General features: G+C 43.3%; 3 long non-coding RNA genes across 3 annotated transcripts; 1 reads left to right on the forward strand and 2 right to left on the reverse strand.

Moving 5' to 3' along the window:
- Window positions 1-474: 474 nt before the first annotated feature.
- LOC131912942 (uncharacterized) lies at window positions 475-6743 on the reverse strand. Its single transcript, XR_009379758.1, has 2 exons — window positions 6143-6743; window positions 475-871 (listed from the first exon to the last, which is right to left on the reverse strand). It is a non-coding gene; the product is annotated as an uncharacterized LOC131912942 (long non-coding RNA).
- Window positions 6744-6815: 72 nt separating this feature from the next.
- LOC131912943 (uncharacterized) lies at window positions 6816-17789 on the reverse strand. The gene is made up of 2 exons (XR_009379759.1): window positions 17609-17789; window positions 6816-8691 (listed from the first exon to the last, which is right to left on the reverse strand). It is a non-coding gene; the product is annotated as an uncharacterized LOC131912943 (long non-coding RNA).
- LOC131912941 (uncharacterized) lies at window positions 17455-23408 on the forward strand. The gene is made up of 2 exons (XR_009379757.1): window positions 17455-17935; window positions 22949-23408. It is a non-coding gene; the product is annotated as an uncharacterized LOC131912941 (long non-coding RNA).
- Window positions 23409-24586: the final 1178 nt, after the last annotated feature.

Below are 24586 nucleotides of genomic sequence, written 5' to 3' on the forward strand. Positions count from 1 at the left end.
CAAACACGTGACTGCCTCGTCACTGCCTGTATGTACCGCCCTCCAGGTCCTTAAAGGCGTGTGCCCCCGCCGCCACGCACTTGCTATGGCTCTAATAGCTCTGACTCCCAGGCAACTTTATTTATTAACATACAATTAAAATCACATTTCAGTACAAGTAAAATACCACCACACCCTGCCTGATAGCTCTTGGAAATACTGCAATGTCTTTGATGCTGGAACAACTCCTGACCCACACCCACCCACCCCCGCCCCTGTGAAGTCTGATTGGCCTTCCACTGATCATGTAAAGAATGCTGTTTTCCTCTACTTAGTGTTTTGTGTTATTTGAGACAGAATCCCATCCAAAAGCAGCCCTCACATTAGTCATGTTCCCACATCTTTCTTCCACACAGAAGAGACTAGAGAATATTCAAGGTTTGTTCAGTGTGGATATTTCCTCCTAATCACAGAGCAGATTCCAGGGAGGGGAAGGGCTTTGGATGCATCCTCTGGCATGCTGTGACCTTTTAATCAATCCCTAGGTGTCTCACAAAGTCAAGTCCATATTGTTGAGTTTGTCTCTACCAGTGAAAAAGGATGGGCATGGGCTTCCCCCTTCACCACGTAATGGCAGTACAGGGTGCAAGCCTGAGCGTTTGCTCCTCAGCTTGTGTGGATTCCTTTCCTTCCTATTGAGTGTGTTGAGACTCTGCCATTCCTGCATGGAGACACTGCAGGTGCCCAGCAGCCTCCATGCTCACTGAATCCATGGTGTCTGTGAGAAACATGACCTCCTCCTGGGCACAGCTACTTTTCATTCTGCACAGGCTGTTCAATGGTGCTGACCACAGTCAAAGCAGACAAGTATAAGATATACTTCTTTTCCAACCTGTAAGACAGAAAACCAAATCTGAACTGAGGTGAATGGGCAGGAATTCCTTGACTTCTCATGCCAATGAGGGATTCCTCACTGTAGCACTGAGAGTCTGACTTGGGGCTGGAACCTACCTCACAGTCCATCTGAAAAAGAAAAGAATTAACCGGTTAAGTCCATAGTGCTGAAACTTTTGCCTATGAACGTAGATTCTCTTCTTTCTTTTAAAAATACATGGGCAGTTATGGCAGATGTGTTGCTACATGCCTTTAATTCCAACACCTGAGATGCACAGGCAGGCGGATCTCTGTGTCCTAAACCAGCCTAGTCTACATAGCAAGTTTCGAGACAGTCTGGGCTACCTAGTGAGATTCTGTTTCAAAAGACAAATGAAAACAAAAAAGTTACCCCCAAAGGTGGGGCATGGAGGTACCCTCTTTTACTGTAGATCCTAGAAGCAGAGTCAGTTGGATACCTGTGAGTTTGAGGACAGTAGGGTTTACAGACATAATGAGTTCCAGTACTGTCAGGAATACAGAGAGGGACCCAGTTTCAAAGAACAAGAAGAAGAAGAAGGAAGTTACCAGAAAAGATATAACACATGAACCCACACTTGAGAAGAGGTTATTTGTCAGTAAAAACATAATACTCAACACGTTTAAAACTTTCATTTTTGCAGAACACAAAAACATTTTTGCAGTACCCAAAAAAGCCAGAAGATGGCAGAATATTGCTAGAATTGGAGTTAGCGAGGGTTGGGCACTGCCTTGTAGAATGGAAGCTGGGTCCTCTGCAAGAGCAATCATACAATGAACATTTTACTAATGCATTCAGTAACGTGTCCAAAGTTGCATCCTTTGTACTTTGAATGAGAAGTGCCAGAATATTCCAAGTTCAGTATTCCTTGCACTGTACATTCAGCAGATGTTACATTTCTACTGGGAGCTGTGCATTCATTAACCACCTGAGGAATTAGTATGTATACATTGTGCACATGCACACTTTCAGATATTAATGGTTCCTATCTATGTGGAAACATGCTGATGTTCATGTAACTGTGTTGATACCAGGCTAACATTTTTATTTTAAGTATTGCGATAATCCAGTTTTATATGCATATTTTTATTTAAGGTGTTATCTGAGAAAATTTTGTTCCTGGAAAGATGTCCAAAGTTCAGCCAGAGGTGAGGGCTGCAAGCATCAAGCAGGAGGAATTTGCTCAGACTTAATGGTAAATGTTCACAGAACACATAGACTCCTCTTTTAAAGCCAGAGAAGGACCAAGCAGATAATTCTGTTGGGATGTTTATAACTGAAGTCAATGCAGATCTCTGAAAGTTCAGATCTGCTTTGTTTTGTATTTTATTTAGAAAATAAAAGTGCAGGTAACATAAATGGCTGTTGTTGCTAGGGCGCATCACTCAATAAAGTTAAACAAAGACGATGTCTGCATTAGCCCATTTTCCAATGGTTTAATAAAATCTCTGGAGATATGAACTATTGAAAGGAGACTTTAAGCAAATGGAAGGCACAAGTTGGTTTTTACTAAAGAGTAGGCACTTAGAAGAGGAATCTGTTCCAGTCAAAGAGATCAGATGTTATGTTGTGGGTATAGGATTTTTCTTTGCTAGGCAAATGTACAAGCAGAGATAACACATTTACTCAGGATCTTTTATTTCTCATCCTGTTGAGTATGGGTCTTAAGGAGTGAAAGTGTAAATCCTGGGCACTGTTTTGAAAGTGAACCGTTAACTCCCCACAGATAAAAAGTTTGTAATGGAGCAGAGACTTAGATCTCTGGCTTTGGGAGGAGGAGATACTCAAGGGCTTCCCTGTGACACTGGAGAGTCTCCTTGAAAGAGCACCTGTTGGGGTCCTGGAGACGTCCCACAAAGGACCACGATCCACATATGCAATTGGCAAGAGTATTTTTATTATTCCAGTATACTGAGGCCATCTGACCAGCCCAAAGTCAGAATGTCAGTGACCCTGGGGAAGGGGTGATGGGTTCTTTTAAGCCTAATTTTGGGGGAGTGTCTAGGGAAGTTAGCTCATTTTAGGTATAATGGGATTGTGCGAGTGACATTATTGTTATTAATGTCTATTGGCTAAAAGTTAGCTGGACGCTTGTCAGGGTTATAATCTTTTTTCTTTGGACAAGCCTGGATGTTTTTCAGGCTTTGTTCTTATTTGGTTATTTGTCTAAGCCTGTGTACTTGCTGTTCCCCTTATCCCTGTTATCTGGAGCTTTAGTGATTAATGATTTTTTGTTTTTGAGAAGCAGGATGTGGGGTCTAGTGAGGCCTAGATTTTAGACTTATGTGTCTAGATATTGTAGCTGGAGAGCTTTTTTCTCCGGTTCCCTCCAAGTCCCGCCAGTCCCAGAACCCACTTGTAAAATAAACACACAGACTCTTACATTATTTAAACTGCTTGGCCATTAGCTCAGGCCTATCATTGTCTAGCTCTTACTCTTATATTTAGCCCATTTCTATTAATTTTTACTTTGCCACGTGGCTCGTGGCTTACTGGTTCTTTACATCTTCCTTGTCCTGGTGGCGGCTCCAGGCGGTCTTTCCTTTCTTCCCTCCTTCCTCAATTCTCCCCTCTGTTAGTCCCACCTACACTTCCTGTCTGGCTATTGGCCAAACAGTGTTTATTTATATCGAGTGATATCCATAGCACTTCCCCTTTTCTTCTTTTTTTAAAAAGGAAGGTTTTAACTTTAACATAGTAAAATTATATATAACAAAACAATTATCAAGCAAGAATTACAGTTACAATATTAAAGAAGATATCTAGTTTATATTTGTGAGTTTAAGGTTTTATATCTAACTTATCTTTTATCATAACCAAGGAAGATTCTAAGTATCTAGTCTTCAACAACATCAAAGACCTCAGAAGGATATAGTACTACCTGAGAAATGGGAGAAGGATGCAAGCAACTTTCGGGAGACTTGTAGGGTAGACAGAGACAGCTGGCAGCCTGGACAGTCATCCAAAGTTTTCTTGTAAAGTTGGGGCATCTGTGTTCAGCCCACAGGCCTAGAGTCTCTCAGTCACTTTTTTTTTGTGTCCTGTAGAATGTCTGGCAGTTTCCTCCACAAAGCAGGAACCTGAAGGACCATTTTGTCAAGCAAAGTTCAGTGGTCACCTTCCTATGGGTCCTGCATGTCCAGTTGATCAAGCAGTCCAGGCAAGAACAGTTTCTTGCCCAAATGGCTATTTTTGCCAAGGTGAAGATAAACTCCATATGGAGTGTCTTCGATGCCCATCCTCCTCTGAAGTAAATCGGTGCTGCCAGGAGCAGACATGTTTCACTGTTCAGAGTCTAAATTTTTAAAACATTTTAAATGCCATATTCTGTAGGTCTTTGAAGTGTTTGAAGATTACCTATCTATCTGAAATATATCTATGTATACCTAGAAGACTTACCTAACATGATTATCAAAGATTACTAATTATTAATCTATTTCTTAATTATCCATTACAATTTTAAAAGAGTTACATAAACATAATACCTCAAACAAGAATAGAAATATATATACAGTATAACAAAATTAAGTTTAAACTTGTATCAATAAACTAAAATCTATAGCAATGTAAAACATTTTAAACAAGTTGTTACTCTTTAAAAGTAGGTTCATTAATCTACTCTTTCATCCTATCATATCTAAACTATCCCCCCCCTATTTTAGAAAGAGATTGTATTTATAATCAACCTGCTTTAAATAAAAATATTGGTTTTTCTCTGTCCCACACCAGAGGGCTTTTCTGATTTGGGACACAAGAATCTCTTAACCATTTTTTTTTTTTAAGCAATATGTCTGGGTTTAGAGGGGGAGTGAGCCAATTCCATCTCTAAAGCCAGCTTGCTGCATTTGGGAATCTGGGCGTAGCATCTCTTACTACTTCCTGCTCGAGGGGGGCTCTGTATCTTAAGGGGACACAAAGAAATTTTTAGGCTTATGGGGTAGTCCATGAGGCTGTATTGTGTGAGCCAGTTGCCTTGAAACCATTCTGGATGTTGGATCATTTGGGCCATGGTGTCATTGGAGACCTTTCAGGGGGTCTTGGCTAGTCAAACCTGATGTATCTTAATCTGGGACAAATCCATAGCCTCTGGCTTTCTGTGGAAACAAAAGCAGAACTTCTTTTCCAAAGCAACATATCCTTATATCCAAATTTTGAAATCAAGGTACCTTTAAAATATACATTTTGGCATAACTCAACAGCTTTTACAATCAAATGTTTTTCTTTAGTCACGAATATCAAAGACAACATAATCCAGATTCTCTGTGTGATAGTCATCTTTATGTGGCTTATTACCTTTACTGTTTGTTTAAAGACTTTATTTTTAAAAACTATTTGTTTATATAACTGTATATATTGCTTTTTTTCTCTTTTAAGCCTACGTACCTTTTTAAATACATCGTAAACTATTTCATTTGAATCAGTCTTATTGTGAAGCTATTGCTTTAAACTGCAGCCTTCTAAGCCTGAAACGATGCTGTGGCTGCTGGCTCCGCCCACTTCAGCTTCCCAACATGGCGGTGGTACATTTTCCACCAGCTCTGGGAGCTATCAACTCTCAGAAATAGTGGGTCTATGCTTCTATCAAAGAAGCATGTAGCCCAGAAACCTCTTTTTTTTTCTAGTAAAAAAAAAAGTAAAGTAAAGAATAAATCTACCACACAGCGTAATGTGCCACTGGCAGATGCCTCATTCCTGCCATACTGCAGGTCAAGGGCAAATGCCAGGAACCCACCAGTAGCACAAACCCGTGTTTTGCGGAGTCTAGCTGCCTGTATGAGACATAAAGGAGGAACCTGGTTTTGGCTCTGTTTAGAATTGGTTATTAAATATTATCAGGTTTAAGGTGGAAACTCGGGCCCCACGCTGGAGGTCATTTGTAGCCTGAGAGCTTTTTTTTCCAGGACCCTCCAAGTCCCACCAGTCCCGGAACCCACTTGTAAAATAAACACACAGACTCTTACATTATTTAAACTGCTTGGCCATTAGCTCAGGCCTATCATTGTCTAGCTCTTACTCTTATATTTAGCCCATTTCTATTAATTTTTACTTTGCCACGTGGCTCATGGCTTACTGGTACTTTACATCTTCCTTGTCCTGGTGGCAGCTCCAGGCGGTCTCTCCTTTCCTCCTTCCTTCCTCAATTCTCCCCTCTGTTAGTCTCACCTATATTCCTGTCTGGCTATTTGTCAATCAGTGTTAATTTATATAGAGTGATATCCACAGCAAGATATTTGTCTGGCCTTTTCATACCTTGTATTAAAGTCAGTTTGAGGTGAGCTAGTTAGCAGGAAGTCAAGGACTATACAATATGGCATCAGCAGTCTCTTTCTGAAACATTCTATTGTATCCTGGAGAGCCTTGGCATCTCCTGTGATGTCACCAATGTTGTGACAACACCAAATGCCAGTGGGGCATTTGTTCAGTGCCCTTATATTGATCCATACATGTTTGCAAGACTGTGCAGGATGCTTTGGAGAGAGAATGGAGAGCATAAAGAGACCAAAGAGAAGTAGAAGGAAGCTGGCCTTCAGCCTCAGTGTCAGACACTGGGAAATAAGTGGTCATGGGAAAGGCACAGTGAGTTCTGGGCAGGGGATGGGTGCTTTTTGGAGGATGTGGGGCTCAAGCTGGCTCTTCCAGGAGTGGGGCTCAGGAACTGGCAGCTTCTGGTCAGCAATGGGCCTATCCTGCTTCTCTAAGTTCCTAAAGAGCAGACTCAGAGTCAAGGATTTCTGATGGTTAGTTTGTTAATGTGTCAGGGATGGTCAAGGCTGAAGCTGCTGTTCTGGGGGCCCTCTGCTTTCACAGGGTGGGAAGGAAGTGCTAATGAGGTTTGAGTACCAGCACTGCACTTCACCTCCACTGGAATCATTTATATTGTGTGTCACTAATAACAGGGAGTTAAAAGATCCCTGGCCAAAGATGGAGATTCTCACACTTTACATTATAGCTATTAGCAGACTAGGAACTACCAAGTACCACTGCATGCCACTGACACCTAAGGCTTCTGAGTTCCTAGCTGTGGGTGGCACAAAGATTTCTAGTGAAGTCTGGGAGCTGTTAGAGGCAATGGACTATGACAGAGATTGTCCCCTTCCTGGCTCTGGATGTCCTGGGCTGTCAGTGAGGGTGGCTTTGTGAATCTGGTCCATCAACATGAAGGTCTGAAGCATCCATCAAGTGACTTGGGCCTCTGAACACTACCTGAGTGCTTGTGAACAATGCAAATTTTCTCCTGTCTTCTGAAACTACATGGCCGAGGACTTTGAAGCCAAGTTGCATCCTGTGCAGCTGTGAATAAGTCAGAAGAGGCTGTTTTAATCACTTATCCCAATGGCATAGTTTGGGGTGGGTGTGGATATTACAAGACAGGAGTTCTAGAACCTCCCAAGACCCTGAGGATATGCCGTCTTGATAGACCCAGTGCAAGCCACAGCCACCACCTCTGACCTCACCAACTCCTCAACTTGAAAGAGCTTCCTTAGCCAAAAAGCCTTCAGCTGAAAGGGCTGTCCTCATCCAAAAGCACCTCCAGCTGAAAAGCCTCTAGGAGCCTCTACTTCCTGTCTCCTCATACCTTATATACCTTTCTCCACCTAGCTATCACTTCCTGGAATTAAAGGCATGTGTGCTTCCCAGTACTGGGATTAAAGGTGTATCCAAATACTGCCTGGCTCTGTTTTCTCTTCTAAACTGAGTCAATCACATGTAGTCCAGGGAGACTTTGAACTCACAGAGATCTAGACAGATTTCTGCCTCCCAAGTGCTAGTATTAAAGGTGTATGCCACCACTGTTTGGCCTCTATGTTTAATCTGGTGGCTTGTTCTGTTCTCTGATCTTCAGGCAAATTTGTTAGGGTACACAATATATCACCACAAGGATCAGTGGCCAACTTCCTTCTGGACATCAGTGAGACTGACCTTAATACATGACAGTCAGTATCGAGCCCCATCTGGACATGACAAGCCCTGTCTGCTGAAGAAGCTGCCCCCAAACCACACTGGCATTTCTTTCATCCTCTGAGAGGTGGGAGAATATCTAGTCAGCATCAAGAAGAATGGCAACCACATTACTGGAATCCCATATCCATTATCATGATCCAGTCTGAAACTGACAATTTGTGCTGCACCCAAGTCTATGTGACCAAAACCTGTCAGAAGGCCAGACTTTAGAGATATCTGACTTTATTGTAGACTCAAGAGATGAAGGTTATGGTGGCATATTCTTGGTGGTAGAATGATCCAGCGATGTGGAAATCCAGATAGACTACCTGGAGGACATTGTCCACAAGGTATCCTACCTCCCCACTGAGCCTGGGGTCTGTATCATTTCCAACAAATTTGTGGATGAGAATGTGCCTAGAAGTCCATTCACTGTGAAGATCAGTGGTGAGGGAAGAGTCAAACAGAGCATCACTTGGACCAGCCAGGCTCTATCTATGGCCATAGTTGGCAGTATCTGTGATGCGAACTTGAAGATTCCAGAAAACAGCAGTGACATATCTGCCCAGGTCACCAGCCCCTCGGTCCATGTCACCCAAGGTGTCTGTGGGGAAGAACTCTCACTGTGTCCAATTTGTGTCCCAGGAAATGGGCATTCACACAATCAGTGTAAAATACCATAGCCAGAATGTAACATGAAACCCCTTCCAGTTCACACGGGCCCTTTGGTGAAGGAGGTGCTCACAAGATCCAGGCAGGGCCCTGGCCTAGAGAGGGGAGAAATTGGCATCCCAGCTGAGTTCAGCATCAGGACCTGAGAAGCAGATGCTAAAGTCCTCTCCATTGTTGTTGAAGGCCTAGAAAGGCAGAGATTACATTTGATGACCATAAAAATGGGTCATGTGGTATTTCTTATATTATCCAAGAGCCTGATAACCATGAGGTGTCTATAAAGTTTAACCATGAGGCCATCACCTGATGCTCATCATCATATCCAGATGACACTCAGTGCCTCACTGTTATGAACCATTGGAATGAGGATTAAAATTTAATCAGCTAGGCCTGAGCCCCAAGCCTCTTCCTGAGACTTAGAGGCCGGTCCCCAGCTCCCAGCTCCCATCTTGCCCTGGACTTCCCTTCTGAAGCACAGCTCCCATCTTGCCCCGGACTTCCCTTCTGAAGCACAGCACAGCACAGAGAGCTCCCATCTGGACAAGAGAGAGAGACTTCCTGAATCTGTCAGCTCTGTCTGAACCAAGTGTGTGGATAAGGCCAAGAACGAACCACAAGGAGATGGGCAGACGTCAAGGCAGAAACACATACAACAAAATGAATAGCAATACACCATCACCAGGCCCTAGCCCTCCTCCAACACCTAGACCTGAACATCAGAAATTGGAAGAAGCAGAAGAAAATAGCCTTATGAATGTCATCATGAAGAAGCTAGAGGCTCATGTAGAGGAAAAGACAAAAAAATGTGAAGAACGCTGTAAACAACTAGAGGAAAGGACAAACAAATTAGAAGAAATCAAAAAAGTCCTGGAAGAGAACAATAAAATACTGAAAGAAAATCAAGAAAAATCAATGAAACAAATGAAGGAAACAGTCCAAGACCTGAAAAGGGAAATATGAAAAAATGAAGAAGACACAAACAGAGGGAATGCTGGAAATAGAAAATCTGAGAAAACGATTGGGAACTTCAGATGCAAGTATAATCAACAGAATGCAAGAAATGGAAGAGAGAATCTCTAGCGTTGAAGATACAATAGAAGAAATAGATTCATCAGTCAAAGAAAACACTAAAGTCAACAAAGTCATGAACCAAAATGTCCAAGAAATTTGGGACACCATGAAAAGACCAAACCTACGAATAATAGGGGTAGAAGAAGGAGAAGAATACCAACTCAAGGGCACAGAAAATATATTCAACAAGATCATAGAAGAAAACTTTCCCAACTTAAAGAAGGAAATGCCTATGAAGATACAGGAAGCCTATAGAACACCAAACAGACTAGACCCCCAAAAAAAGTCCCCTCGCCACATAATAATTAAACAATTAAACGTACAGAATAAAGAAAGAATATTAAGAGCAGCAAAGGAAAAAGGCCAAGTGACATATAAAGGCAAACCTATCAGAATAACACCCCATTTCTCAATGGAGACTTTGAAAGCCAGAAGGTCCTGGACAGATGTAATGCAGACACTAAGAGACCATGGATGTCAGCCTAGACTAATATACCCAGCAAAACTTTCAATCATCATAGATGGAGTGAACAAGACATTCCATGACAAAGCCAGATTTAAACAATATTTATCCACAAACCCAGCCCTACAGAAAGCACTAGAAGGAAAATTCCAACCTAAGGAAGTCAGATACACCCTCGAAAACGCAGGCAATAGATAAAGCCACAGCAGTAAACCCCAACGAAGAAAAGTACACACACATCACCACCAAAAAATAACAGGAATGAACAATCACTGGACATTAATATCCCTCAATATCAATGGACTTAATTCACCTATAAAAAGACATAGGCTTACAGAATGGATACAAAAGCAGGACCCATCTTTCTGCTGCATACAAGAAACACATCTCAAATTCAAAGATAGACACTACCTAAAAATAAAAGGTTGGGAAAAGACTTTCCAATCAAACGGTCTTAAGAAACAAGCGGGTGTAGCCATCCTGATATCCAGCAAAATAGACTTCAAACTAAAATCAATCAAAAGAGATCAAGAAGGGCATTACATACTCATCACAGGAAAGATCCACCAAGATGAAGTCTCAATTCTGAACATTTATGCCCCAAACACAAGGGCACCCACATATGTAAAAGAAACATTATTAAAGCTTAAATCACATATAAAACCCCACACATTAATAGTGGGAGACCTCAACACCCCACTTTCACCACTGGACAGATCCCCCAAATCGAAACTTAACAGAGAAATAAAGGACTTAATTGATGTCATGACTCAAATGGACTTAATCGACATCTACAGAACATTCCATCCTAACAAAAAAGAATATACCTTCTTCTCAGCACCCCATGGAACCTTCTCTAAAATCGACCACATACTTGGTCACAAAACAAATCTAAACAGATACAAAACAATTGGAATAACCTCCTGTGTTCTATCAGACCACCATGGTCTAAAGTTGGATTTCAACAACAACAAAAATTACAGAAAACCTACAATCTCATGGAAACTGAACAATACCCACCTGAATCACCAATGGGTTAAGGAAGAAATAAAGAAAGAAATTAAAGACTTCCTAGAGATCAACGAAAATGAAGACACCACATATCCAAACCTATGGGACACTATGAAAGCAGTACTAAGAGGGAAATTCATAGCACTAAATGCCCACATAAATAAGCTGGAGAAATCTCACACTAGTGACTTAACAGCACACCTGAAAGTTCTAGAACAGGAAGAAGCAAAGTCTCCCAGGAAAAATAGATGCCAGGAAATTATCAAAGTGAGAGCTGAAATCAATAAAATAGAAACAAAGAGAACAATACAAAAAATTAATGAAACGAAGAGTTGGTTCTTTGAGAAAATCAACAAGATAGACAAGCCCTTATCCAAACTAACCAAAAGACAGAGAGAGAGCATCCAAATCAACAAAATCAGAAATGAAAAGGGGGACATAACAACAGACATTGAGGAAATCCAGAGAATCATCAGGTCATACTTCAAAAACCTCTATTCCACAAAACTGGAAAACCTAAAAGAAATGGATAATTTTCTGGATAGGTACCACATACCTAAATTAAATCAAGACCAGATAAACTATTTAAATAGTCCAATAACCCCTAACGAAATAGAAACAGTCATTAAAAGTCTCCCAACCAAAAAAAGCCCAGGACCAGATGGTTTCAGTGCAGAATTCTACCAGATCTTCAAAGAAGAGTTAATACCAATACTCTCTAAATTGTTCCATACAATAGAAACAGAAGGAACATTACCAAACTCCTTCTATGAGGCTACAATTACCCTGATTCCCAAACCAAAAAAGGATACAACAAAGAAAGAGAACTACAGACCGATCTCCCTCATGAACATTGATGCAAAAATACTCAATAAAATACTGGCAAACAGACTCCAAGAACACATCAAAACAATTATCCACCATGATCAAGTAGGATTCATTCCAGGGATGCAAGGATGGTTCAACATACGAAAGTCTGTCAATGTGATACACCATATAAACAAACTCAAAGAAAAAAAGCACATGATCATCTCACTAGATGCTGAAAAGGCATTTGACAAAATCCAACACCCCTTCATGATAAAGGTCTTGGAGCGATCAGGAATACAGGGAACATACCTAAACATAATAAAGGCAATTTACAGCAAGCCAACAGCCAACATCAAATTAAATGGAGAGAAACTCAAAGCAATTCCACTAAAATCAGGAACGAGGCAAGGCTGTCCGCTCTCCCCATACTTATTCAATATAGTACTTGAAGTTCTAGCCAGAGCAATAAGACAACATAAGGAGATTAAGGGGATACAAATTGGAAAGGAAGAAGTCAAGCTTTCCCTATTTGCAGATGACATGATAGTATACTTGAGCAACCCCAAAGATTCCACCAAGGAACTGATACAACTTATAAACACCTTCAGCAACATAGCAGGATACAAGATCAACTCAAAAAAATCAGTAGCCCTCCTATATACAATGGACAAAAAAGCGGAGAAGGAAATCAGAGATACATCATCCTTTACTATAGCCACAAATGACATAAAATACCTTGGGGTAACACTAACCAAGCAAGTGAAGGACCTATATGACAAGAACTTTAAGTCCCTGAAAAAAGAAATTGAAGAAGATGTCAGAAAATGGAAAGATCTCCCATGCTCATGGATAGGCAGAACTAACATAGTAAAAATGGCAATCTTACCAAAAGCAATCTACAGATTCAATGCAATCCCCATCAAAATACCAACACAATTCTTCACAGACCTGGAAAGAATAATACTCAACTTCATATGGAAAAACAAAAAACCCAGGATAGCCAAAAGAATCCTGTACAATAAAACAACCTCTGGAGGCATCACGATCCCTGACTTCAAGCTGTACTATAGAGCTACAGTAATAAAAACAGCTTGGTACTGGCATAAAAACCGACATGTGGACCAATGGAATCGAATTGAAGACCCTGACATTAATCCGCACACCTATGAACAAATAATTTTTGACAAAGAAGCCAAAAGTGCACAATGGAAAAAAGAAAGCATCTTCAACAAATGGTGCTGGCAAAACTGGATATCAACATGTAGAAGGCTACAAATAGATCCATATCTATCACCGTGCACAAAACTTAAGTCCAAGTGGATCAAGGACCTCAACATAAACCCAGCTACTCTGAACCTGCTAGAAGAGAAAGTAGGAAGTAGTCTTGAACACATTGGCATAGGAGACCACTTTCTAAATAGAACACCAGTAGCACAGACACTGAGAGAAACAATCAATCAATGGGACCTCTTGAAACTGAGAAGCTTTTGTAGGGCAAAGGATACGGTCAACAAAGCAAAGCGACAGCCTACAGAATGGGAAAAGATATTCACCAATCCCACATCTGACAGAGGACTGATATCCAGAATATATAAGGAACTCAAGAAATTAGATATCAAAATGCCCAACAGTCCAATTAAGAAATGGGCTATAGAACTAAACAGAGAATTCTCAACAGAGGAAACTCAAATGGCTGAAAGACATTTAAGGAATTGCTCAACATCCTTAATCATCAGGGAAATGCAAATCAAAACAACTCTGAGATACCACCTTACGCCTGTCAGAATGGCTAAGATCAAAAACACTGAAGACACCTTATGCTAGAGAGGATGTGGAGCTAGGGGATCTCTCCTCCACTGCTGGTGGGAATGCAAGCTTGTACAACCACTTTGGAAATCAATATGGCGCTTTCTTAGAAAATTGGGAATCCATCTCCCCCAAGATCCAGCTATACCACTCTTGGGCATATACCCAAGGAATGCTCAACCACACCACAAGAGCACTTGTTCAGCTATGTTCATATCAGCATTGTTTGTAATAGCCAGAACATGGAAACAACCTAGATGCCCTTCAACTGAAGAATGGATAAACAAAATGTGGTACATATACACAATGGAATACTACTCAGCAGAGAAAAACAATGACATCATGAGCTTTGCAGACAAATGGATGGATCTAGAAAAAATCATCCTGAGTGAGGTATCCCAGACTCAGAAAGACACACATGGTATGTACTCACTCATAACAGGATACTAGATGTGGAACAAGGATGACTGGACTGCTACTCACATCACCAGGTAGGCTACCTGGAAACCAGGACCCCAAGAAAGACACAGGGATCGCCCAATGACAGAGAAATGGAATGAGATCTACATGAACAGCCTGGACATGAGTGGGGGTAGTGAAGGGCGAGGGTGGAGGGAAAGAGACCTTGGGTGAGTGGGAGATCCCAGCTGGATCAACAACAGAGAGGGAGAACAAGGAATAGGAGACCATGGTAAATGAAGACCACATGAGAATAGGAAGAAACAAAGTGCTAGAGAGGCCCACAGAAATCCACAAAGATACCCCCACAACAGACTGCTGGCAATGGTCGAGAGACAGTCCGAATTGACCTACTCTGGTGATGGGATGGCCAAACACCCTGATTGTCGTGCTAGAAACCTCATCCCACTACTGAGGGATCTGGATGCAGAGATCCATGACTAAGCCCCAGGTGGATCTCTGGGAGTCCAATTAGCGAGAATGAGGAGGGTTTATATGAGAGAGAATTGTTGAGACCAAGGTCGGATAAAGCACAGAGACAAATAGCCAAACAAATGGAAACACATGAAATATGAACCAATGGCTGAGGGGTCACCAACTGGATCAGGCCCTCTGAGTGGGTGAGACAGTTGATTGGCCTGATCTGTTTGGGAGGCATCCAGGCAGTGGCACTGGGTCCTGTGCTCATTGCATGAGTCGGCTGTTTGAAACCTGGGGCCTATGCAGGGTCGCTTGGCTCGGCCTGGGAGGAGGGGACTGGACCTACCTGGACTGAGTCCACCAGGTTGATCTCAGTCTGTGGGGAAGGCTTTGCCCTGGAGGAGATTGGAATGGGGGGCGGGCTGGGGGAAAGGTGAGGGGGGCGGGAGGGGGGAGAACAAGGGAATCTTTGCCTGTATGTAGAACTTAATTGTATTGCAAAATAAAATTTTTTTTTTTTTTTTTTTTTTTTTTTTTTTTGGTTTTTCGAGACAGGGTTTCTCTGTGTAGCTTTGCGCCTTTCCTGGAACTCACTTGGTAGCCCAGGCTGGCCTCGAACTCACAGAGATCCGCCTGGCTCTGCCTCCCGAGTGCTGGGATTAAAGGCGTGCGCCACCACCGCCCGGCGCAAAATAAAAATTTAAAAAAAAAATTAAAAAAAAAAATTTAATCAGCTAGCATCCTTTGTTATAAGGCTGAATGGTGCAAAAAGAAAGCTTGATGCAAAGGTGCATAAACCCTCAGGAGCAGTGGAGGAATGTCATGTGTCTGAACTAGAGCCGGATAATCAATGTTGAGTTCAGTGGGAGCCATATGGTTGGTATCCCTTTCAAAGTGCATGTTGGGGGGCCTGGCCAAACAGGGAAGGAATCCTGCTCTAGTGTTGGCCTAAGGTGCTGGGCTTGAGTAGGGTACCACAGGTATCCAATCAGAATTCTTCATCAAAACCACTCAAGCAGGCCCAGGGGCATTATCTGTTGCCATTGAAGAACCACCAAGGTCAAAGTGGATTGCCAAGAAACCCCAGAAGAGTACAAAGTCATGTATAATCCAGTTTCCCCTGGAAACTACCTGACTGGTGTCAAATATGGTGGGCCCAACCACATCATGTGTAGTCCATTCAAGGCCAAGTTGACAGGCCAGTGTTTTGCCAGCCCAGGCTCAGTCAACAAGACCTCACCCATCTTGGTGGAGCCAGTGACCAGGTCCTCAACAGAAACTGGCTATAGCATCATGCCCAAGTCATTCTCAGATACTAGTAAGGTGACCTCCAAGAGTCAAGTAATGATCTAAGCCTTAGACAATCAGATTTAAGACTTATGGTGCAACATGGGAGGTAATATTTTAAGACAGATGTTCTGGAGTATGGTCCTCCAAACAAAACAGCTGCCATGATCAGATTAGCTGTGCCCATTTGCAAGAGACCAAGAGGAGACACCTGTGAACTTCTGACACTTCCTCAGAAGAGAGATTGATGGTCATTAGACTCTCACTTGAGATTCCAGCCGCTCTGTGAAGACATCTGTATGCAGTTCTGCCTTGATTACACTGGGTCTATCAAGCTGGCATATCCTCAGGGTCTTGGGAGGTTCTAGAACTCCTGTCTTGTAATATCCACACCCACCCCAACCTGTGCCATTGGGATGAGTGGTTACAACAGCCTCCTCTGGCTTATTTACAGCTGCACAGGATGCAACTTGGCTTCAAAGTACTTGGCCATGTAGTTTCAGAAGCCAGGAAAATATTTGTACTGTTCACAAGCATTCAGATGGTGTTCAGATGCCCAAGTCACTTGATGGGGGCTTCAGACCTTCATGTTGTGATAGAGAAGCCATGCAGAGGCACAATATGGTCACCAGATTCACAAGCCATCCTCACTGACAGCCCAGGACTACCAGAGCTGTAGTTGGAAGTTTTCATATGTCCCCCTTGGCCTGCGGTCAGGACAAATCTCTCACCCACAGTCCCACAGCCTTTTATAAAATAATCGCTGGAAGTTTATATTAATTATAACTGCTTGGCCATCAGCTCAGGCTTATTCTTGACTAGCTCCTACACTTAAATTAAGCCACAACTCTTAACTATATGCAGCCATGTGTCTTGGTACCTTTTCTCAGTTCTGGCTTGTCATCTTGCTTCCTCTGTGTCTGGCTGGAGACTCCTGACTCAACCGTTCCTCTTCCCAGAATTCTCCTCATCTGCTTGCCCCACCTATACTTCCTCTCTGGCTACTGGCCAATCAGCATTGTATTTATCAATCAATCAGCTACACACATTCACAGCATATAGAACGGCATTCCACAGCACAGAGCTTGTAGGAAGGGGACAGTCTCTGTCATAGTCCACTGCCTCTTACAGCTCTCAGGCCTCACTGGAGATCTTTGTGCCACCCACAGCTGAAAACTCAGGAGCCTTAGGGGTCACTGGCATGCAGCAGTACTTGGTGGTTCCTGGTCTGCTAATGGCAATAATGTAAAGTGTGAGAATCTCCAGCTTTGACCAGGGGACTTTTTTTTTTTTTTGGTTTTTCGAGACAGGGTTTCTCTGTGTAGCTTTGCGCCTTTCCTGGAACTCACTTGGTAGCCCAGGCTGGCCTCGAACTCACAGAGATCCGCCTGGCTCTGCCTCCCGAGTGCTGGGATTAAAGGCGTGCGCCACCACCTTTTAACTCCCTGTTATTAGTGACACACAATGTAAATGATTCCAGTGGAGGTTAAGTGAAGTGCTGATACTGAAACCTCATTAGTCCCTCGGCACTTCCTTCCCACTCAGTGTGAAAGCAGAGGGCCCCCAGAACAGCAGCTTCAGCCTTGACCATCCCTGACACATTAACAAACTAACCATCAGAAATCCTTGACTCTGAGTCTGCTCTTTAGGAACTTAGAGAAGCAGGATAGGCCCATTGCTGACCAGAAGCTGCCAGTTCCTGAGCCCCACTCCTGGAAGAGCCAGCTTGAGCCCCACATCCTCCAAAAAGCACCCATCCCCTGCCCAGAACTCACTGTGCCTTTCCCATGACCACTTATTTCCCAGTGTCTGACACTGAGGCTGAAGGCCAGCTTCCTTCTACTTCTCTTTGGTCTCTTTATGCTCTCCATTCTCTCTCCAAAGCATCCTGCACAGTCTTGCAAACATGTATGGATCAATATAAGGGCACTGAACAAATGCCCCACTGGCATTTGGTGTTGTCACAACATTGGTGACATCACAGGAGATGCCAAGGCTCTCCAGGATACAATAGAATGTTTCAGAAAGAGACTGCTGATGCCATATTGTATAGCCCCTGCTTCCTGGCTAAGTAGATCACCCTAAACTGACCTTAATACAAGGTATGAAAAGGCCAGACAAATATCTAGCCTAGATACATAAGTCAAAAACTAGGCCTCACTAGACCCCACTTCCTGCTTCTGAAAAACGAAAAGCCATTTATCACTAAAGCTCCAGATAACAGGGACAAGGGGAACAGCAAGTACACAGGCTTAGACAAATAACCAAATAAGGACAAAGCCTGAAAAGCATCCAGGCTTGTCCAAAGAAAGAGACTATAACCCTGACAGGCGTCCAGCTAACTTTTAGACAATAGACATTAATAACAATAATTGCCACCCACATAAACCAATTATACCTAAGACAAAGTAACATCCTTAGACACTCCCCAAAATTAGGCTTAAAAGGACTCATCACCCCTTCCCCAGGGTTGCCGCCATTCTGCCTTTTGACTGGTCGGATGGCCCCAATATACTAGAATAATAACGCTCTTGCCAATTGCATATGTGGATGGTGGTCCTTTGTGGGACGTCTCCAGGACACCAACAGGTGCCCTTTCAAGGAGACTCTCCGGGGTCACAGGGAAGCCCTTGAGTATCTCCTCCTCCCAAAGCCAGAGATCTAACTCTCTGCTCCATTACAAACTTTTTATCTGTGGGGAGTTGAAGGTTCACTTTCAAAACACTGCCCAGGATTTACCCTTTCTCTCCTTAAGACCCATACTCAATGGGATGAGAAATAAAAGAGCCTGAAAAAGTAGGTCAGGATGATGCAGTTGAGGAAAGATGCATCTCCTGAAGTGAACAAGCACCTGGGGAAGATCATTGAACTCTTACAGCTGGGGGCCGTCAAACCAAAGAGAAATCACATATGTACTGATAAAAATTTTCCTGTAGAGCTTCAACAGAGCTCATGTCAGCCATAAAGCTGTTAGTGACAATGTGAGGAGCTGTTGAAAGGTTTGCCTGGAGCCACCTGAGCCAAGGTGAGTCCTCCGATGTCAAAGCAAACACTCCCAGAAAGCTGATGAAGGCCCAAACCTAGAACCAGGAGGCTGAGGAAAAGAATAGTGGTAAGTAAGAGACCAACCTGGGCTCTGTAGAGGCATCAGGAGGAAAAGAACACACACACACACACACACACACACACACACACACACACACACACACCACGTTGTCAAGGGGGCAACATGATGTAGTTCTCTGCTGTGGTGTTTCAACCATCCAACAAAAGCCAAATTCCCTGGTCTGAACCACTGGTGACAATTTCCATGCTATTTTAAAGGGGGCCTTGGTATTTCTGGGTACAGTATCTATTAGAACATGAAAAGGACAGGCCAGGGGCAGGCAACAGGAGAGCCTCAGGGTTCATGCAACACAAAGCTTTATTTAAGCCACACCTCACCTTTTTACTTATCCTGAGAGGCCCTGTAAAGTGGAGCTGGCACATGATCAGACTGGAGTGCATGTTCTCCAGATCTGGATGTTTTTTTTCTCCAAAGTATTTTCCTTGGAACCTAGGCCGAGGAATGCTGCTTGGTGATCTGTATGTTTTCAGACATTGAAGCCCTAACCCAGTAAAGGGGGGTGACAACTTTATTTCTGAATATGGTCTCGTAGAGTCCAGCAAGTTGAGGCTACACTGGAATGGAGGCTACAATGAACTGTAAGAGTTCAATGATCTTCCCCAGGTGCTTGTTCACTTCAGGAGAATGCCTCAACTGGTATGAAAAGTGTCTTTATTGTGAGCATTACTGCTCTGGAGGAAATGGTGTCCTGACTTATAGGGAAGTCAGGCTGTACCTGGGGTACAGGGGGGATAGTCTCCCTGAAGTATGTATCAATCCTGGTCTTCTCCTAAGAGAGCTATTACAACTGAGCTCTGCTCAGTTCCATTATGGGAATATCCTAGCAGAGCTCTATGCTTCTCCTTCTGCTCCAGCCCCAGATGTTACTTCTGCTTCACTCTGCTAAAGGGAAAATCCCTGCAGAAATGTAGCAATCTCCTCTGGCTCCAGGGAAAAAATATTACTTTTTTTCTGCTCAGCCTCCCTAAGGGAACATCCACGGAAGAAGATCTTCACCCAAAACTCTTTTAAGAAAGAGATTTATTGGTGGCACATGCCTTTAATCCCAGCACTTGGGGGGCAGAGGCAGGTGGATCTTTGTGAGTTGGAGGCCAGCCTGGTCTACAGAGTGAGATCTAGGAAAGGCGCAAAGCTACACAGAGAAACCCTGGCTCGAAAAACCAAAAATGAAAGAAAGAAAGAAAGAAAGAAAGAAAGAAAGAAAGAAAGAAAGAAAGAAAGAAAGAAACAAAGGAAGGAAGAAAGGAAGAAAGAAAGAGAGAAAGAGAGACTTATTTGGGAAGGAGGTATCCAGGAGAGTGGCTGCCTCTGCCAGGGTGGGAAAGGTCAGCCCCAACTGAATGGCAGAGGGGCTTATATAGAGCTTCTTAGGGGCAGAGTTTCTCCAGGGAGAAGATTTTCTGCTCAAGCATTGGTTAGTTTTCCTGCCCAGGGATTGGTTGGTTTAATTGGTCAGGAGCAGAGTTGGCTATGATTTCAGGGCCATACTGTGTTTCTTTCACTAGGCATTTTTCACCTTGTGCCTCCAATTTTAGAGGCAGGGAGTATTTCTTTCACTGGTCTGGTTATAAGGCCAAATTGTGTTTCTTTTGCTCTGGTTTCAGGTTCAGGGTGTGTTTCTTGGGTTCTGGGTTCAGGGCTAAAGTATTTCGTGAGACATCACACTTTCATGAACCAAGCAAGTCCCAATCCCAGGAGATACAGTTATCCACCCCAGCCAAATACACACAGAAACCCTCTTGTATCTTCCTGTCACGTATCCCACCGATCCCCATACCTGAAGAATCTTAATGTTCTTCCAAACACCCTGAGGTCCAGCGACAAGGGACAGCACCTGCCCCTCACAACACTTCATCTCAGCCTACCCTTGGCACTTGGATTGTGTTTAGAAAGGGGACTGACAGATGAGACTCTGCTCACCTGGTCTCAAAGTTCAGAGTTGAGACTCACCCCTCTGTGGATGTCAACTTTCATCTCTCTACAGGGTGGGGAGTGTCTCCCTGGTCAGCTGGTTTCTTCTCCCTCCATCACAACCTTCAGGTGACCCAGGGGACAGCCTCCTCACCCTACAGGATACAGCTTCACCTCAGAGCCCTCAAGTCTGCCCTCAGAAGCCGGAGGATATTGGCAGAGTTCACACTCAGGTGATGTGAAGATTCCCAGGTTATCTGCCTGTCACTCCAGAGCCTTGCTGTTGCTGGAGATGACATGCAGGGCCAGAACATGGTCACCAGACTAAGCAAACCATCCTGCTTGATATCAGCCCTGGGCTGACAGGAAGGATCCATGCTCTTTCCCTGTCCACTGCCTCTTAAAGCCTTTCAGATTGTGAGCTGGGTAAATGTGTTATCTCTGCTTGTACATTTGCCTAGCAAAGAAAAATCCTGTACCTGCAACATAACTTCTCATCTCTTTGGCTGCAACAGATTCCTCTTCTAAGTGCCTACTCTTTAGTAAAAACCAACTTGTGCCTTCCATTTGCTTAAAGTCTCCTTTCAATAGTTCATATCTCCAGAGATTTTATTAAACTATTGGAAAATGGGCTAATGCAGACATCGTCTTTGTTTAACTTTATTGAGTGATGCGCCCTAGCAACAACAGCCATTTATGTTACCTGTACTATTATTTTCTAAATAAAATACAATACAAAGCAGATCTGAGCTTTCAGAGATCTGCATTGACATCCGTTATAAACATCCCAACAGAATTATCTGCTTGGTCCTTCTCTATATTTAAAAGAGGAGTCTATGTGTTCTGTGAACATTTATCATTAAGTCTGAGCAAATTCCTCCCCCTTGATGCTTGCCGCCCTCACCTCTGGCTGAATTTGCACATCTTTCCAGGAACAGAATTTTCTCAGATAACAACTGAAATAAAAATAAGCATATAAAACTGGATTATCACAATATTTAAAATAAAAATGTTAGCCTGGTATCAACACAGTTACATGAACATCAGGATGTTTCCACATAGATAGGAAGCACTAATATCTGAAAGTGTGCATGTGCACAATGTATACATACTAATTCCTCAGGTGTTTAATGAATGCACTGCTCCCAGTAGAAATATAACATCTGCTGAATGCACAATGCAAGGAACACTGAACTTGGAATATTCTGGCATTTCTCACTCAAAGTACAAAAGATGCAACTCTAGACACATTACTGGATACATTAGTAAAACGTTCACTGTATGATTGCTCTTGCAGAGGACCCAACTTCCATTCCACAAGGTAGCTCCCAACCCTCCCTAACTCCAATTCTAGTGATATTCTGCCATCTTCTGGCTTTTTTGGGTACTGCAAAAATGTTTTTGTGTTCTGCAAAAATGAAGGTTTTAAACGTGTTGAGTATTATGTTTTTACTGACAATCTCACAACCTATTCTCATGTGTGGGTTCATGTGTTATTTCTTTTCTGGTAACTTCCTTATTCTTCTTGTTGTTGTATTTTGAAACTGGGTCCCTCTCTGTATTCCTGACAGTACTGGAATTCATTATGTCTGTAAACTGTGCTGTCCTCAAACTCACAGGTATCCAACTGACTCTGCTTCTAGGAGCTACAGTAAAAGAGGGTACCTCCATGCCCAACCTTTGGGGGTAACTTTTTTGTTTTCTTGTTTTTTGAGACAGAATTTCACTAGGTAGCCCAGACTGTCTCGAAACTTGCTATGTAGACTAGACTGGCTTAGGACACAGAGATCCACCTGCCTGTGCATCTCAAGTGTTGGAATTAAAGGCATGTAGCAACACATCTACCATAACCGTCCATGTATTTTTAAAAGAAAGAAGAGAATCTACGTTCATAGGCAAAAGTGTCAGCACTATGGACTTAACCAGTTAATTCTTTTCTTTTTCAGATGAACTGTGAGGTAGGTTCCAGCCCCAAGTCAGACTCTCAGTGCTACAGTGAGGAATCCCTCATTGGCATGAGAAGTAAAGGAATTCCTGCTCATTCACCTCAGTTCAGATTTGGTTTTCTGTCTTACAGGTTGGAAAAGAAGTATATCTTATACTCGTCTGCTTTGACTGTGGTCAGCACCATTGAACAGCCTGTGCAGAATGAAAAGTAGCTGTGCCCAGGAGGAGGTCATGTTTCTCACAGACACCATGGATTCAGTGAGCATGGAGGCTGCTGGGCACCTGCAGTGTCTCCATGCAGGAATGGCAGAGTCTCAACACACTCAATAGGAAGGAAAGGAATCCACACAAGCTGAGGAGCAAACGCTCAGGCTTGCTCCCTGTACTGCCATTACGTGGTGAAGGGGGAAGCCCATGCCCATCTTTTTTCACTGGTAGAGACAAACTCAACAATATGCACTTGATTTTGTGAGACACCTAGGGATTGATTAAAAGGTCACAGCATGCCAGAGGATGCATCCAAAGCCCTTCCCCTCCCTGGCATCTGCTCTGTGATTAGGAGGAAATGTCCACACTGAACAAACCTTGAATATTCTCTAGTCTCTTCTGTGTGGGAGAAAGACGTGGGAACATGACTAATGTGAGGGCTGCTTTTGGATGGGATTCTGTCTCAAATAACACAAAACACTAAGTAGAGGAAAACAGCATTCTTTACATGATCAGTGGAAGGCCAATCAGACTTCACAAAGAGGGGGGGTCATGAGTTGTTCCAGCATCAAAGACATTGCAGTATTTCCAAGAGCTATCAGGCAGGGTGGGGTGACATAACAGGTTTTAGAGATTCACTCAAGTGAAAATTGCACACACAAGCCAGAGCAGGCATGAGGGGCACCTGCCCTACACACTACTTCATCACAGTCTAACCCTGGCTCACTGAAGGCTTACAGCTTGACAAAGTGGCTGGCGGTTGGTTGGGCTGCTTCTGAAATCCACACCCACTGGAAGCCTTGGAGTGTGAGGACAGAGTCAGGTCAAGGACAGCCCCTGCTGTACATGGGAGACATGCTTTCCACACTACCTGTCCACACTACCTAGGCCCTGGGCTTTGCTTGGTGACATGAGTGCCACTGAACCCCCATGTGGATAGGTTTCCTGTGGTTGGATGGTGACTGTCACCAAAATATTTTTGATGCGGACACAAGGGCAGGACATGTGGCACCTGGGTTCCCTGGTTTGATCCCTTCTCACAGGTCACAGAGGCCATGCTGGGTCCTGAAGGTGGAGCCAGGTCCCTGTGGACTTTGGAGGAAACTTGACAGGAGTTTGTTACTGTTAATGTTTGGGTTTTTGTTGTCAGTCTTGGGGCCAAACCTGTGACCTTCCCATGCTGGGCAAGGGTTCTGCCACAACAGTGGAGCATCTCCAAATCCAAACAAACTCCTGAATTTTCCCAAACATGATGCCACAGATGGAAGATTCCTCATGTGGCATCATGGAATGGATTGCCACCAACAGAGACACAGTGCAAATGTTGCAGGGGTCTTCCTTGGGCTCTGAGGGTAGGAGGGCTGACTGATGAACGGCAGGGCCAATGTGGGAGATTTTTGGATTATAGCTGTGTCTAATCTTCAACACAACTGGTTTTGTTTGTTTTTGTTTTGTTGTGTTTGGTTTTGTTTGGAAAGACAGGTTAGCCTGGAACTTGCAGTCTTCCATCCTCCTGCCTCAGTTTCCAAGTGCTGGTATCACAGGCATGCATTCCCATGCC

This window comes from Peromyscus eremicus, chromosome 6 (assembly GCF_949786415.1).
Source record: "Peromyscus eremicus chromosome 6, PerEre_H2_v1, whole genome shotgun sequence".
NCBI classification, from domain to species: domain Eukaryota; kingdom Metazoa; phylum Chordata; class Mammalia; order Rodentia; family Cricetidae; genus Peromyscus; species Peromyscus eremicus.